We start from the raw sequence: 15585 nt of genomic DNA, 5'->3' as shown, positions 1-15585 counted from the left end.
TAGATGCAGTGATTAGAAGTCTCATGTAGAAAAGTTCTCAATCTGTGTACTTATTGTCAGGGACTTTTAAGATTTGCTGGAGCCAATCAGAAGAGCTGCAGCTAGAGCCAAACAAGCAACATTCTGAACTGTAAGGGTGCGTCAAGACAGAATTTCACAGAGGAGACAGTCATTGCCGTATTCCACTCATAACCCTTCTGAGCTTCCCTCTTTTTTCTTACCACAAAAAATCCATTACGGGGTGTGTGGGGGAGGCTGAATTGCTGCCTTCTGTTGGGTAGCACTAGGAGCACTCTGTCTGGAAGCACCTCGATCTGATGGCCAAGAACAACAGAACAATAGCTTTTAATTTAAAAGGCAGTGCCCAGCCAGTTATGAAAGTGCAACTTTCCAAAACCAGTCAGGCTAGAGCAAATTTTTACTGAAGAGGGGGGCTGAGATGAAGATGCCGATGCCCATCACAATGATTTGGGATGTAGCCACTGTAGGCTTCCAGGATAGCCCAAGAGTGTAAAAGAAACTTATTGAATGTGACAACGGCTAATGCAATGCAACACTAAATGTCAGGGTTGCAGAGTTCATACAGAGCACACACACACCTGGTTTTTCACAGCAGTTTGTATCAAGGGCTAAAGCTGTGAAGGCAAAACATAATAAAAAATTATCTCACTCTGTGGAGCATGGAGTAGGTTGTGGCAATAGTGCAATGGCATGAAAGCAGTTGAACATTGTTTGTAAAACTGTAGTCAGTTAATAACCCCATCTGCTGAAGTAGAATATTAGAGGGAAAGGGAGGGGGTGAGAAATTTGCTATGTTGAGTTATAAACCACCCAGAGAGCTTTGGCTATTGGGCAGTATAAAAATGCAATAAATAAATAATTTTTATGGATTTACCATATTCGCAGCTCTCAAGAGTTTCAGCAAGCTGAGATAGAGTTAGCAATAGGAATGTGCATTTTTGCAAGCTTTGCGGTGCAGCCCACCTTGGGGAAGAGGGGAGCACATCAATTGAATTTGCATGTGAAAGGAAGTGCGTGTATTTGAGAGCCAGTGTGGTGTAGTGGGTAGAGTGTTGGACTGGCAGACGGGAGATCCAGGTTCAAGTCCCCATTTGGCCATAGAAGCCCACTGGGTGACTTTGGGCCAGTCACAGCCCAACCCACCTCACAGGGCTGCTGTTGTGAGGAAAAAATGGAGAGGAGAGGAGGGTTATGTATGCCGCCTTGGGTTCCTTGGAGGAAAAAAAAAGGTGGGATATAAATGCAATAAATAGAAAATGAATAGAAATAATAATAAAAAAAGCTTCACATGAAACCACATTTCAGCAATGTAAAGTACCTGAGGAGAAAATGTACTTGTTTACAACACTCACAAATCTGTGCATTTGGGAAATGAGCACAAAGTATGATTTCAGTATGGATTTTTAAAAATCAATACATTGCAAGCCCATGTGGACATGGGACAGAAAGAGATGGGCCTTAAAAACCTGACAATCTCAGCGCATCATCAGGCAAGCATTTAATGGCACACTCACGACTGGCCACTCACGGTTCTTCGTGGGACATTTTGAAAACACCGCGTTCCTCCTGCTCATCTCCTGCTCCTTCTGCTCTTTTTTCCGTCACAGAATAAGACCTGGAAAATCTGATTTTACATTACTATAACATTACTTAATGAAGAAGCTGTGTGATAAAAATGCCCACTGAATGGGTCACATGGCCACTGCTTACTTCCTCTTGCTTCCCCGTGTGAAGAAAGGGGAAATTGCTCATCCCTATTGTGGGACAGAAGCAGGAGACAAAGCAATGGTAGGGAAATGTGATTCCCACCCACCCCTTGTCTGATGAAGCTCTCATCGAGTCTAAGATTGACAGCTCCATCCATCCCTAATATATCACAGCTCAATACTAGCAGACATGCTTGGCAGGCCAAAAGTTCTCGGGCTTACCCACTGGTGTCTTCATTAAAATCAGGTAATAAATAAATGTGGGGTCTGATCTATCAGCATTTGAAGGACCCCCATTCTCCCTGTCTTCGTTATTTGCACGGAGTTTTCTTTGCGTGTTTTGTTGAAATTGACTTGACTTAATCTGAGAAGACCACATTTGCTGAAGCCTCATCTGTCAACAGGTAAAGTCTGAATCGCCTGCAAATCAGTACTGAAAGCATCCGAGAGCTGTTGGCATGCAGCTCCTCCTTCATAGCAGCCCGGCCATTACAAGAGAATCTGCTGATCCCCAGGGCCACTCTGTGTCAGGAATTCATGTGTTGCACCTTTGCCGATACAGTACAACAGAAGCAGGTCAGCTGTGCTTTTTTAAACCAAAACAGCAGCGCAGTTTGCTGGAGCCAAGTGCACACAGTTCTCAGTCACTGGCAGTGTAAACACAGATGACCAGGCCAGGTGTATGTTCTCAGCAACAGGTATTGACCTTTGCAGCCATCCGTTTGTAGAAATCCAGCGGAAAGCCATTTTCTGGGAGCTGCTGCTCATGTTATTTCCCCCATAGAGATGCTGATGAAAACTACATTTCTGTACTGAGTGATCCACTTGAGTTTTCTATATGCATTTGCCTCCAAGGTCAATAAGAAATTGGCTATTGTTGGTATGTTTTTCTTTTGTTTTTTCTCTCTTGTAGTCTGTGATTTAAGGGCAAACAATGGAGCCTAAAGCCATGAACTAAAGAAATAGGGCAGAACCACATGCTGGTTGTTGATTTTGTATTGGCAGCTCTAACTATGCCAACTGTGACCCTACCTGGATCAAGATAACTTGGCCACTGTTACCCATGCTCCCATTTAAACGATTGGAATGTGGTTTGGAAAATGCAGTTGGTCCAAAATAGGGCTGCAAGATTAGTAACTGGGACTGGCCATTTTGATCATATTTTGCCAATGCTTTGCAGGGCCGGTGCCAGACTACTTTGCGCCCTAGGCAAGGCGAGCTACTTGCACCCTCCCCCACCCCCCAAAATGCCAACTTTGATTTTTAAGAACAGATGTTTTGTAGAAAAAATAAAAAGCACAAAAATTAGTGTTTTTTTTTTATAAAAAACACAACAGCTAATTTGTGTAAAACTGTGACCCTTTAAAGGTCAGTACTGCGCCCCTCTGAGATTTGCGCCCTAGGCGGCTGCCTAGTTGGCCTAATGGTAGCGCCAGCCATGATGCTTTGCCAATGCTGCACTGGCTCCTAGTCCATTTCTGGGCCCAATTTAAAGTGCTGGCTTTAACTTCTAAAGCCCGTAACAGCATGGGACCAGTTTACCTTAAAGATCACTTTCTTCCGCATATACCTCTTCAGAGGCCCTGCTCCATGTACCCCTAACTGAAGTTAGGTGGGTGGTTCCAGGCAGAGGGCCTTCTTGACGGTGGCATCCTAGCTGTGGAGTAGCCTTCCCAGAGAGGCTCACCTGGTGCCTTCTTTATTGTGTTTTTGTGCCACGTGAAGACCTTCTTATTCATCCAGGGAAAAATGGGTGGGAGGGTGCTGTTGCACTCATGTCCGGTTTGTGGGTTTCCTATCAACAGCTGGTTGGCCACTGTGTGAACAGAATGGTCTGATCCAGCATGGCTCTTCTTATTGACCCATCCTTTTGGTAGATTGGTTTGAGAGGCCTGGTATATGTTTCCTAATGTGCTAATATGAAAAAGAATAAGTGGGAAATATTTAGGGTGACCATATTTGGGAAACCAAAAAAGAGGACACCTAGTGTGTGTGTGGGGAAGCAGCTTTCTGAGTCCTGCAGAAAGTACGTTATTCCCCCGCCACCTTAAAGGACCCGATTGGAGTGGAGGAGGGGAAAGGATTTCATTCTGCACCACCACCATCCACTCCAATTGGGGCCTTTTCTATAATGTCCATGAATGACCCACTTTCCCCTTTAAGACCTCAATTGGAGCTCGGGGTGGAGGAATGATGTGCCTCAAGAAAGGCATGCCATTAGCATGTCATTCACTCCTGCCATGCTAATGGCAGCCTTAAAGGGGAAGGTGTGTCATTCCAGGACATTATTGAAAATTATAGAAAATCCCCCCTGACACCATGGAAAGAACAAAAACCAGGACAAATCCAGGGAAATCCTGACAGTTGGTCACCCTAAAATATTTGACCACTTAAGAAGACCTGATATGGTCAAAATGTGTTTGGTGTGTTTTACATATGATTACTTTTATATTATGCATTTGAGTGATATAGTAAGTTCATATTTAAATTTTTTGAAGCTATAAATTTGATATATGTTTTATTTTGTCTATTTTTATTACTTTATACATCGCAATTTGTCTTTTTTTGTTGTTGTTGGGATGTACTTCCATGGCTGTGTGTGTTTAGAATCAATACACCTTCATGCATCTTTAGCACCAATTTCAACTCTGTCTTTCGTCAGTCATAGTAGCTAATATTAAAATCTCACTCTGTCTCATTTCTATCAGAATAACTCTAGGAAACTCTCATAAAAAAATCAACGTGTCATTTCCTTGAGTGTTTCAGTCTTGGACCGGATGTGTAAAATAGTATATTGTATTAAAACACCTGTTGTTGTCTTGGTGTGAAATTCTCCCGCAAGGCTTGCTCTAGTGGCTGTAGGTAACTCGTGCACTGCAATAGCTCCAGAGCTATTTTCTATGCACAATATTGACACGCTTTTACCTGATGCAGTTCCTGGCAGCCTACCCTAATCTACTCTCCAAATATTTTGAACTACAAATCCCACCATCCCCAGGATGATAATTGTGAACCACCCAGAGAGCTTCAGCTATTGGGTGGTATAACAATGTAATAAATAATTAAATAATGGGATTTTAAGTCCAACACATCTGGAGGGCACCAATTATGATGGTGGGCACCAGGTTGAGGAAGGCTGCCTTAGGACAGGGACAGTAGCTCATTAGTAAAGCAGCAGAAGGTGCCAGGGTCAATCCCCACCACCTCCAGGTAGGGCTAGGAAGGAATCCTGCCTGAAACCCTGAAGAGCCACTGCCAGCCAGGGTCAACAATACTGGACTGGATGAATCAAACTTCATATAAGGCAGATTCCTATCTTCCTATAACACCATAAAGAAACATTTAATCTCTTGAGTATATGTGCGTGAGAGAGTGTGTGTATGCGTGTATGTAGATAGACAGAGAGGCAGGTTCTATGCTGACGGATCTTGCTCTTTCAATACAATTTTCAGTTCACCGTCCTCCCACTGTTCCTAACTGACAACCACAGCGGGAAGTTTTACAGCACTGTCCATCATTCATTACTGTTAGAGCTACTTTCTGCAGATGAAAGACATGGAGGCAGCTGCGTGCTGCATATGAACATGGGATTTCAAAGGGGGAGAAATGAAGAAAACTGAGAAGAGGTCATTCCCCCACCACCACCCCCTTTTCTTCTTTTTCATTCATTGCTGAGTCGTATCACAACTTTATATCAACTTGGCAAATCTAGTGAAACTTCACTTCCTTGCTGTGGTCAAAATTCTAATGGTCCTAATAAGAATGGCTCCACACTTGACACAATACTTTTAATGACCACGGGTATTCTGATGTGCCACCAATGTTTCCTGCAGCAAACACCTGAGTGTGAATGTCAGATGGGTGGCCTTTAACACCCACATAGAGTCACTTAAGAGCCCTGATAGGTATGTTGCTCTTTCCAACCAGTGTAAATGGGTGTTGAAGGATTCAACATCCATTGTTCACACTTTCTGTGTGCAGCAGCAAGCACCAGTATAACACACTTCTCATGGTAGACATATTTCTTGTGGGAACACAGTGCCATGTGAAGCATGAAACTGCTGCATGTCTTCCCCTACAAAAGTGCTAACATGTGCATATGGTGGACGCAACCCATCAAGATAAGCAGTGGGAAATCCCAATCACTTAGTGGGAGACATTTAGGATCCAATTCTCTGCTCACTTCCCTGGGAGTAAGCCCCTTTGAACTCAATGGGACTTACTTTTGAGTAGACATGTATAGGAGTGCGCTGCTGACCGCTCAGCATGCCTGAGTTCAATGGGGCTTACTCCCCAGTAAGTGTGTTTCTGAACCCAATTCAAAGTGCTGGTTTTAACCTTTAAAGCTCTAAGCAGCTTGGAACCTAATTACTTGAAGGATTGCCTTCACCTAGATCAGCCTGCCTGCAGTTTAAGATCAGAAAGAGAGGCCCTTCTTATTTGCCCATCTGTGAGAGCAATTAGGTGAGTGTCCACAGGGAAGAGGGTCTTCTCTGCAGTGGCCTCAAAGCTCTGGAACAAACTCTCATCAGAAGTCTGCCATGCACTGTTATTGCTGCTATTGTTGTTCATGCTGGTGGGAATCTACACTGTTATTCTAACGTTTTGAATGGGTTATTGTGACGCACAATGTCACGTGACCCTGGTCTCTAACGTTGTAAATGAGTTGTACTTACAGGTTCTATTTCTTAGTTCCAGCGTGGCTACAGATTCATGTGCCTCGTTCTACTGGTAATTTTCCTCTCCCTCTTCTCTGAGAGTAGCAGAGCTGCTGGGTTTGCTCCGCCCACTTCCTGTTCTCCTTCCTTCCCCCCATTTACTATCTTATCTGCTACAGCAGATAAATCACACCAGCGTTATACTGTGCAATCACTGACAATTGCATGCAAAGGACTCAGAAGTTTTCCACCTTAGAATCTGCTTTTATTGTGAAGTACTCCCATGCATCCTGCCTTAATTGTGCTCCTTTTGCAAAAGATTCGCCCGAGCCACTGCTGTGGGTGCAGGAGCAGGATTTAAAACAAATGCTTACATCTGCCTAAGCTTTATAGATAAAGACACCAAAATTGGCACAGTAATTCAAATACCAAATTTGAATCAAATTGGGTCCGGTTCATTTTTTATTATTTTTAACATTTCCCCCCTCTTTGCAAAGGAGCTGAGGAGCGCTCAAAGGATCACTGTAGCTGCGTGCAGGAAAATTAACAAGGGTTTCTGCTCCCAGTCCAAAACGGGGCTGCTGCTAAAACTTTTCAATTTGGTCACCCATCCAAACCCTGACCAGACCCAGCCTAGCTTAGCTTCAGCAAAGTGGCTGGCTCCTACACATTCAAGCAATTCCCTGGGACTTGTGTTAAGATTTTTTGGGAGAGGGTTTGTGTGTGTTTATGACTATTGCCCTGCACTGCTGGCTAGGAATGAGGCAGGCAGTGGGCAGAGCAAACCCAGCAGCTCTGCTACGCTCAGAGGGAGAACAACGAAAGGATTTAACAATGTGCCCTGCAGTAACGTTACAGCTAAACGTTAAGTCATGCTAGTGTGCCCCGTGATACAGAGAACCATGTTAGAAAGGGACACTAGCAACGTTATAAGACTAGTGTAGATCCGGCCCTGGCTTTATTGTTGGCTTTATTGTTTTAATTGCTGTTTTATTGGGATTTTGTTTTTATTGCTTTAAATATTTTAACTTTTTGTGTATTTTATTGTTGCTAGCCACCTTATGAAAGGCTTCTGCCCTGAAAGGCGGCCAAGAAATGTTTTAAATAAATAATAAATAAGTAAATGGGTACAAGATTGCAGCCTAAGCATACCACTGAAATAGGTTGGATTTTAAAATGTATCTTTGGGCTGGAATATGCCAAATACCCTTAAACTTTGCTTGCAAGTTCAACTCAGGAGGAAAAGGTTATGAATGGTGGGGATGGGTAATTGCCAAGGGTCTATGAAAGAGGTCTAAGTGCAAGGTTTCTGTAGATGCATTTGCCCCATTTAGAGAGTTTAAGCACCCCTAGACTTCACACAGTTAGAGTAGGAGTAGTTGGATTATACCATATCAACAGTTTTGACCAGGGCGGGGGATCTACACTACTGCTTTAAAGCACTTTATAACAGTATTGACAACTGTTGGGGCCCAGAACACACTGCATATACAGTTTTCAAAACGTTTTCAAAGTGCTTTAAAGCACTTTAAAAGCAGTAGTGTAGATTCCCCCCAGATCCTACCAAATATTTAAACAGTGGGCTACGTCTATCTAATCCCCACATAATCTCCTTTATTTCTTTGTCCACACAGTTCATTCTAACTGCATTCTGGAAATTCACAGGTGCAGACACCAGCACCTTTATTCAGGAGAGACCAGCCCTAACATTAGGCAGAGTGGGACTATTGCCTGAAGTGGCAGATCTGGAATGCAATCAAAGGGTTGCGAACTTTCAGATAGTCATTATCATATTTCTAGTGTGTGGTTGGATTTTCTGCTTTGGGCAGCAAGATGCTGAGAGCCGAGACTGCTTTGATATGCTCTGTGTGTGAATCTTTGGGGTGAATCTTTTGACAATTTCAACTTGGAAATCAGAAAAGGTCAGTCATGTTATGAGTATAGGTCCATTGGAAGCCACTCAAGGCCTCGAGCATCAACTTGGGCCATAGCTAGACCTAAGGTTTATCCCAGGATTGTCCTGGGGTCAAACCTGTTCAACTAAGTGACACACAGGGCATCCAGCGCTCAGGCAGGGACGAACCCGGGATGATCCTGGGATAAACCTTAGGTCTAGCTATGGCCTTGGCCTCATAATTCCAACCCATGACATCCTTCATAGCTGGGATCCTTCTATGAAGGCGAAAAGAAAACATGTAAATGGGGGAAGAAATTAAGAGACCAGTCTTTTACTTTACTCTTCCACCATATTAAGGAGACATTCTTAAATATCATTTTGTTCGACCATAAGCACTTTTGTTTTGTTGTTTATTCGTTCAGTCGCTTCCGACTCTTCGTGACTTCATGGACCAGCCCACGCCAGAGCTTTCTGTCGCCACCCCCAGCTCCCCCAAGGTCAAGTCTGTCACCTCCAGAATATCATCCATCCATCTTGCCCTTGGTCGGCCCCTCTTCCTTTTGCCTTCCACTTTCCCTAGCATCAGCCTCTTCTCCAGGGTATCCTGTCTTCTCATTATGTGGCCAAAGTACTTCAGTTTTGCCTTTAATACCATTCCCTCAAGTGAGCAGTCTGGCTTTATTTCCTGGAGTATGGACTGGTTTGATCTTCTTGCAGTCCAAGGCACTCTCAGAATTTTCCTCCAACACCACAGTTCAAAAGCATCTATCTTCCTTCACTCTCGCAGCCATAGGTTACTACGGGGAATACCATTGCTTTAACTATGCGGACCTTTGTTGTCAGTGTGGTGTCTCTGCTCTTAACTATTTTATCGAGATTTGTCATTGATCTCCTCCCAAGAAGTAAACGTCTTCTGATTTGCTGGCTGCAGTCAGCATCTGCAGTAATCTTTGCGCCCAGAAATACAAAGTCTGTCACTGCCTCCACGTTTTCTCCCTCTATTTGCCAGTTATCAATCAAGCTGGTTGCCATAATCTTGGTTTTTTTGAGGTTTAACTGCAACCCAGCTTTTGCACTTTCTTCTTTCACCTTTGTCATAAGGCTCCTCAGCTCCTCCTCGCTTTCAGCCATCAAAGTGGTGTCATCTGCATATCTGAGACCAAATCTCTTTCACTTTCCTAATCTTTCCTTCCCTCCTTTCTATATATGCAATTTATACTATCTCTTAAAAATAATGAGAAAAGTTATCCCTGCAAAAGATAACCATCTCTTCAAAGAGGATTAGTGAGCAACCAAGTAGCCATAAAATATTTCTGCTCCTGTGAAATTTCAAATGGTGGTTGGTGTAACTGTGCCAGTGAGAACAACACAAAAGAGAGGGAAAGATTATCACTCCAGGTGTTACTTAGAGGAGAATTTTGTCTTTTAGCATCCAACTTTTAATGAGGTGGGTAAGCATATACTACGGCTGAACAACAACTCATGCTGTGAAATGAGTAGAACTTTGCATCAGATAAGAAAGTTTGATGGGGCTCGCCTGCTGGATGGAACATGCACAGGTATTATCAAGTTAAATAGGAACAAATAAAAGCAAGATAGACCATAGACCAGAGGCACATATACGGGAACACACTTAAGTCAAACAAAACAAAAGTGCTCCTTGAGGAAGCCTGCTGATCCAGCCTGTTTGTGAATGGAGTTGCAGCTCCCTTGAAGAATCACGTTTGCAGGAGTTCCTAGATTCCCAGGTGGCAGCAGTGCCCAGGGATGTCTCTTCCCAGTGAGGGCTGGCATGCTACCCCTGCCATTCTGGTCTTTCTGCTCTCCTCCTAAACTTATGAGGTGGTATCAGGAAGGGAGGTCTTCTTTTCTTTCTTTTTAAAAAGGGGGGGGCATCAAGGAAGGATTCCCTTTTCTTTTTTCCAAAAACAGTAGCATGGTGTTCCATGCACCCCTTAGCCAAGCACTGGAGCAGATACATCTACCACCGCACGGAGAAAGAGAAACCACTTCCCGATGTTGCCTGGTAAACTTGAAGAGGGGTGGAGTTGGCACATATCCTGGGGCCACCTTGGCCATGTTCTGCTCCCTCCCTGTACCAGGAAGCATCAGAAAGGGAAGGGGTTCGTTTTTCTGTTGTGGCACCCCACTTGTGGAATACCCTCTCCTTGGAGGCCCGACCGGCACCGACACTGGCTTCATTTCAGCGCCGAGTTAAAAATGGCTTTTTGTCAAAACCTTTGAGGGCTAAATTCTCCATGGTTACACGTAGTTTTAATAGTTTTATTGCTTTTTTTAAAAAAAAACACCTACCAATTTTAATTTGTTAACAGTTTAATGCATTTTTAGCTGTGTCAATTATTTATGTTTATGTTGTTCTGTTTTTAACTGTACTCTGTCCTACATTTCCAGCGATAATAGGGCAGGATCCAAATGTTTTAAGAAAATAAAAAAAATATTTTTCGTCCCAGTTCAGCAGTGGCAGGAGCACTCCTCCCCAAAGTGTCCTCTTTTACAGAAAACAGCCCTCTGTTTGAAGTGCTGTCAGAGGACTGTCCTCTATTTCAAGGTGTCCTCTACTGAAAGGGCTGTCCATTGCAGTCCAGTTGAAAGATAAGAACTGGTGCTCACCAGCATTCAGCACCTGCACAGCAGACTGAACAGACAGGTACACGGGTCAATTGGCTACAGTCTTCCACACAATGGTGAAATGTGCCAAATTTCTTTTTAAGTTCTAATAATTTGCATCTATACATATCAACTAGCATATGCAAATTATATGTAAATTAGGCTCCTCTTTATTTGGTGATTCATAAATGGCCACCTTACTCCAACCATGCCTGCCTGCTGTCACCTTCATTTACCAGAATGCCTCTGGGGCCCATTAGATACTCTATGTTGGAAAAGAAGATGGAAGCAGGCACAACTGCTGCCAGGCTGATAGATACTTTGCTGAACCATCATAAATCAACTCTCTGGTTGATTTATGATGGTTCAGCAAAGTACCTATCAACCTGGTGGCAGTTGTGCCTGCTTCCATCTTCTTCTCTGTCTTCCTGCTATCTGTCATTGGTGGTTGCGTAGGGGCCCTATGGGGTGGATCTGGGGCTAACAGCCCTACTGGGTCTAGCATGTCTTAGTTACAACAGGACTGGTTTGCTGCAACGGTGGTCTATGCTTTCAAGGAGGATTTGGAAACCTTGGCTGGTACAAAATTCAGCTGCAAAAGTGCTGACCAGATACAACAGTTTTGATACCATCTTTGCTGGCTGCCGGTCCATTTTGAGGCACAATTCAAAGTTCTAGTTATCAAAATTTTTAAACCCTAAATATCTTAGGACCAGAACACCTAGAGTAGGGGTGGGCAAGTTGTGGACCTCCACATGTTTTGGCCTATGATCACTCACCATTGGCTATGCTGGCTAGGGCTGATGGGAGTTGTGGGCCAAAACATCTGGAAGGCTACAAGTTGCCCACCCCTGACCTGATGAGCATTCCAGATGAGCATCCTTATCTACTGGGCACAGTGGGAAAGGCCCTCCTCCGTGTCCTGCTGCTCTCAGAAGGGTGACTGGTGGGAAAGGGCCTTACTGTGTTGCAATACCCAGAATGTGGAAGGTCTTGCCCTGGAAGATCTGGTTTGACTGCTTCACTCCACCCCATATGCACACACCACACACCACCTAGCTGGTCTTCCACCATAAGCTGAGCTTTTTGTTTTGATTAGTGGAGGCTGGTGACTCCAATGTCAGTGGGGCACTGAATCCTCTCTGGGTTTCAGTCAGAAGTCCTTTAGAGTTCTGACTGACTCTGGCTAAAAGGCATGAAGCACTTTGGACGGCTCTTTCATAGTTCTGACTGAAACTTGGAGTAGATTCACCATCCCACTAAAAACTCTGCTGTTTTTAGGATCCCTTGAGTTTTGACGTCTTTTGTTCCCTCTGATGTATTGTCCTACTGATTGCTGCTGTGGTGTTTCATCTTGCTTTGAACTTTCTATTGTTTTTTCTTACATGATGTTAGCCACTTTGAACCCTCTGTGTTCCCTGTGGAAAGGTGGGATAAAAATTCCATAATATATAAATAAAACATGCTCTTTCTAAGGCTGCAATTCAATGCAAACTCACTTGGGTGTAAGCTCTATTGAATTCAGTGGGATTTGTACTTAGAAATAAATACGCAAGAGGTCAAGTTGTGTGGAATAGAATTAAATGTATCTGTTGACCTTTGTTCCTGACCTCATTCAACATCACCAGGGGCCTCAGAGATTGAAAGACCAATGACTATGGAAAAAATGAGCTCCTAGGGTCCTGCAATCTCCCCTCCTGCCCCCAGATTCCCAGTTTGCCCCCAAGAAAGCAGGCACCATGTCTACCCACCTTCTCTCTGTCTAGAAGAGAAATGCGATTAGAGTAGGGTGAGCACTTGTGAATTGCAAAAAGGATGGCATGCAAAATAAGAGGCATTCAAGACGCATTCAAGAGGCAGCTGGACAAGCATCTGTCAGGGATGCTTTAGGATGGTTTCCTGCATTGAGCAGGGGGTTGGACTCGATGGCCTTGTAGGCCCCTTCCAACTCTGCTATTCTATGATTCTATAAGAAAGAGGACAAAACAGGACAATAACTTGCACATACAAAAAGAGCATATGCTATTTTATATGCATAGATGCGAATTTAGAACTAATTATTATAATTTAAATAGATATATAGTACATGTCTCCATAGGGGACCTGTATGCCTTGCTCAGTTTGCTCCCCAGGTGCTAATTTATGATGGGCAATTTATGATGGACTAAATCAGACAGCCCTTCAAGAAGAGGTCTCTCCTCTATAAGAGAGGACACCTGGTCACCCTAGGTGCTGGCTAGCTATAATGATAAATTCATACTCCAAAATTTCATTTCTGTGAAACAACAGTGTCTGGTAGATCTATGCTGATACAGAAGGAGCTGCAAAGCATTTGTCCAAATTAGCAATGCTGTAAAGAACGTTTGTGATAAGGTTGGTAGCTGCTGCTATTTTGTGAGGAACCAATTTTCATATTAAAAACAGAGGTAGAGCACATATCACCACAGAGCACAGGATTAGGCAAAATCTCAGCAAGTCACTATCTGTAAATAATGGAACAAATCATGGGAAGAGTCACGGGAAGAACTAACCTTACTGAGCAGTTTGCTAGCCTGTCTCTGAATTTCATATATTATTCAGCCCCAAACATTTCAGGAGAAGACACAAACCTGGACATGATAGAAGCTGTTCTCCTCCTCCCTGAAACTGCATGCTGTCCTGCTTATTTATTATGCATATCTTGGTCTGCCTCAGAGAACTGGATGCTATTTAAATTCAATTATGGTGAGGTTAAGCTCCCCATTGTAGTATCAGCTGAGTAAATTTAGAAGCAGTGGAGAGTGAATAGGTGCATTTGTCTTGTCTCCATTAAATTATACTGTAGTGAGAAGGGTTTCCTGGGAATAAAACAATTATTGAGCAAAATGAAATGGGCTAGGGTTGTTTGCCTTTCCTTATCCCAGATTCCCTTTTGTGTTGAAACTGTTATTTGGATAACATAACCAGGATGAACAGGAAACAAAAGAAATTCAGCTGTGAAGCTGAAGCAGGAATTCTCATGGTGCTCTGGGCGTAACTGGACTGGGCAAAATGGATGTTGGTGGGCAGGAGCTATTTGGCAGGAACTTAACAACCTCCCTTGCATTAAGGTTTCCCCTATATGTACATCAAGTCTCTGAGGAAAAACTATTATAATTGTTGAGGAAAGTTCTTTGTTACCAAGCTCCTCATTCTTTCAGTCTCCTTTTTTGGTAGGGGTTTATTAAGCAAAAGTGGCCTTGGAAGTTTTCTTGGGCGGGGGGATGGGCTGGTACCTGCTGCATGGGGGAAATGACCCTCTAATCCATTTGAGTTTGGAGTTTCCCCTCTCCTGGTCCAGCTGTTATGTGGCAACAAAATTGAAACTCAGGTTCTCATTTTTAAATAGACACTATCACAGATTGAGAGTTGAACTCATAGGTGTGCGCAGCTCATTTCATTAGGGTGTGCACCTTCAAGGCCCTGATTGGAGCAGTGGGGGTGAGAAAGCGTGCTTTCCAGGGCCTTTTCCCCCATCGCACTAAAGGCAGCTCCCATTAGCATGGCAGGGCGGGTGGGGGGGATTACACACTTTCCAAAAGCCCCGGAAAGCTCACATTCCCCTCCTTTGCTCCAATTGGGGCAGGGGGCAGGAAAGTGGGGGCGGCCCTGGGAAATTAGGGTGTGCCTGGGCACAACTGGCACACCCCGTGCACGTGCCTATGGCCGAACTGGGCATGATGCTAAACAGTTCTTTAGTAACTATACATCTGTGTTCATTTTTCCTTCTTTTTTTTAATTCATAGAGATACATTTTTCACCCTCTCTCATAGAACCAGGGGTCATCCAAAGAATCTGAATGGTAGGAGATTCAGCACAGACGAAACGATTTACTTCTCCATACAGCACATAGCTCAGCTAAATAAACAAGATGTGTGACGATGATAGCCTCCACCTTAGATGTCTTTAAAAGGGGATTAGATACATTCATGAAGGATAAGGCCATCAATGGCTACTACTAGTCACAATGGCTATATACTACCTCCAGTATCAGAGGCAATGTGCCCTTGTATACCAGTTGCTGGGGAACTTGAATGGGAGAATGCTGTTGCACTCGTATCCTCCTTGTGGTCATCCATAGGTATCTGGTTGGCCACTGGGGAAAGACACCAAATAGGGCTTTAGTCTGATCTAGCATGCGTTGTTGATACGGAGTGGTAGATGTGTTCCTCAAGACTGCAATCCGTGGGAAAGGAAACCCAATGAGAGCTTTCCTCCCAGGGCTAATAGCAGCTGGGGAAGAGGGCCAGATTTTTGCCAGGAACATGGGGGTAGGGGTGGAAAGGAGGCCTCACTTTGCCAAGAGGCAGAATGTGGCCCCCTATGCCTTCTGTTAAAACAAAACAAAAAACAAGTGTGGTTGCTAATGATGCACTTAGCATCACAATTAGTTTGTCTCTCAGCTTCAAGGGTTCCTTGGGAGGTGGGAACTGCTTCCTTTTCCAGATGAGATATCCTTCCTTGAAATTACATATGGCCTTAACCAAGCTAACACTGATGAAGAGAAGCATTGCTTTCATGGGGCATGGCTCTGTCTTTGCATGCCTTCATTGGGATGGGCAGGTGAGATCTCTTTGCTGTTGTCCAGTGGCTGAATAAAACAGGCCACCTGGCTCTCACAGAGAACACCCTGCCTGTCTGTGCTGTTAGCAATCTC

The 15585-nt window shown here is 43.9% G+C and overlaps 1 protein-coding gene across 1 annotated transcript in view; it reads left to right on the top strand.

Moving 5' to 3' along the window:
• Nucleotides 1-1286: 1286 nt before the first annotated feature.
• BIN1 (bridging integrator 1) overlaps nt 1287-15585 on the top strand; it is a 504124-nt gene continuing 489825 nt past the window's right edge. Inside the window, exon 1 of the mRNA XM_063116713.1 lies at nt 1287-1303. The gene's annotated coding sequence lies outside the window, so the exon portion shown is untranslated. The remainder of the gene's footprint in view (nt 1304-15585) is intronic.

Source organism: Elgaria multicarinata, chromosome 2 (assembly GCF_023053635.1).
Source record: "Elgaria multicarinata webbii isolate HBS135686 ecotype San Diego chromosome 2, rElgMul1.1.pri, whole genome shotgun sequence".
Taxonomy (NCBI): domain Eukaryota; kingdom Metazoa; phylum Chordata; class Lepidosauria; order Squamata; family Anguidae; genus Elgaria; species Elgaria multicarinata.
Note: the sequence above shows the minus strand (reverse complement) of the source record. Positions and strands in the feature narration are given on the sequence as shown.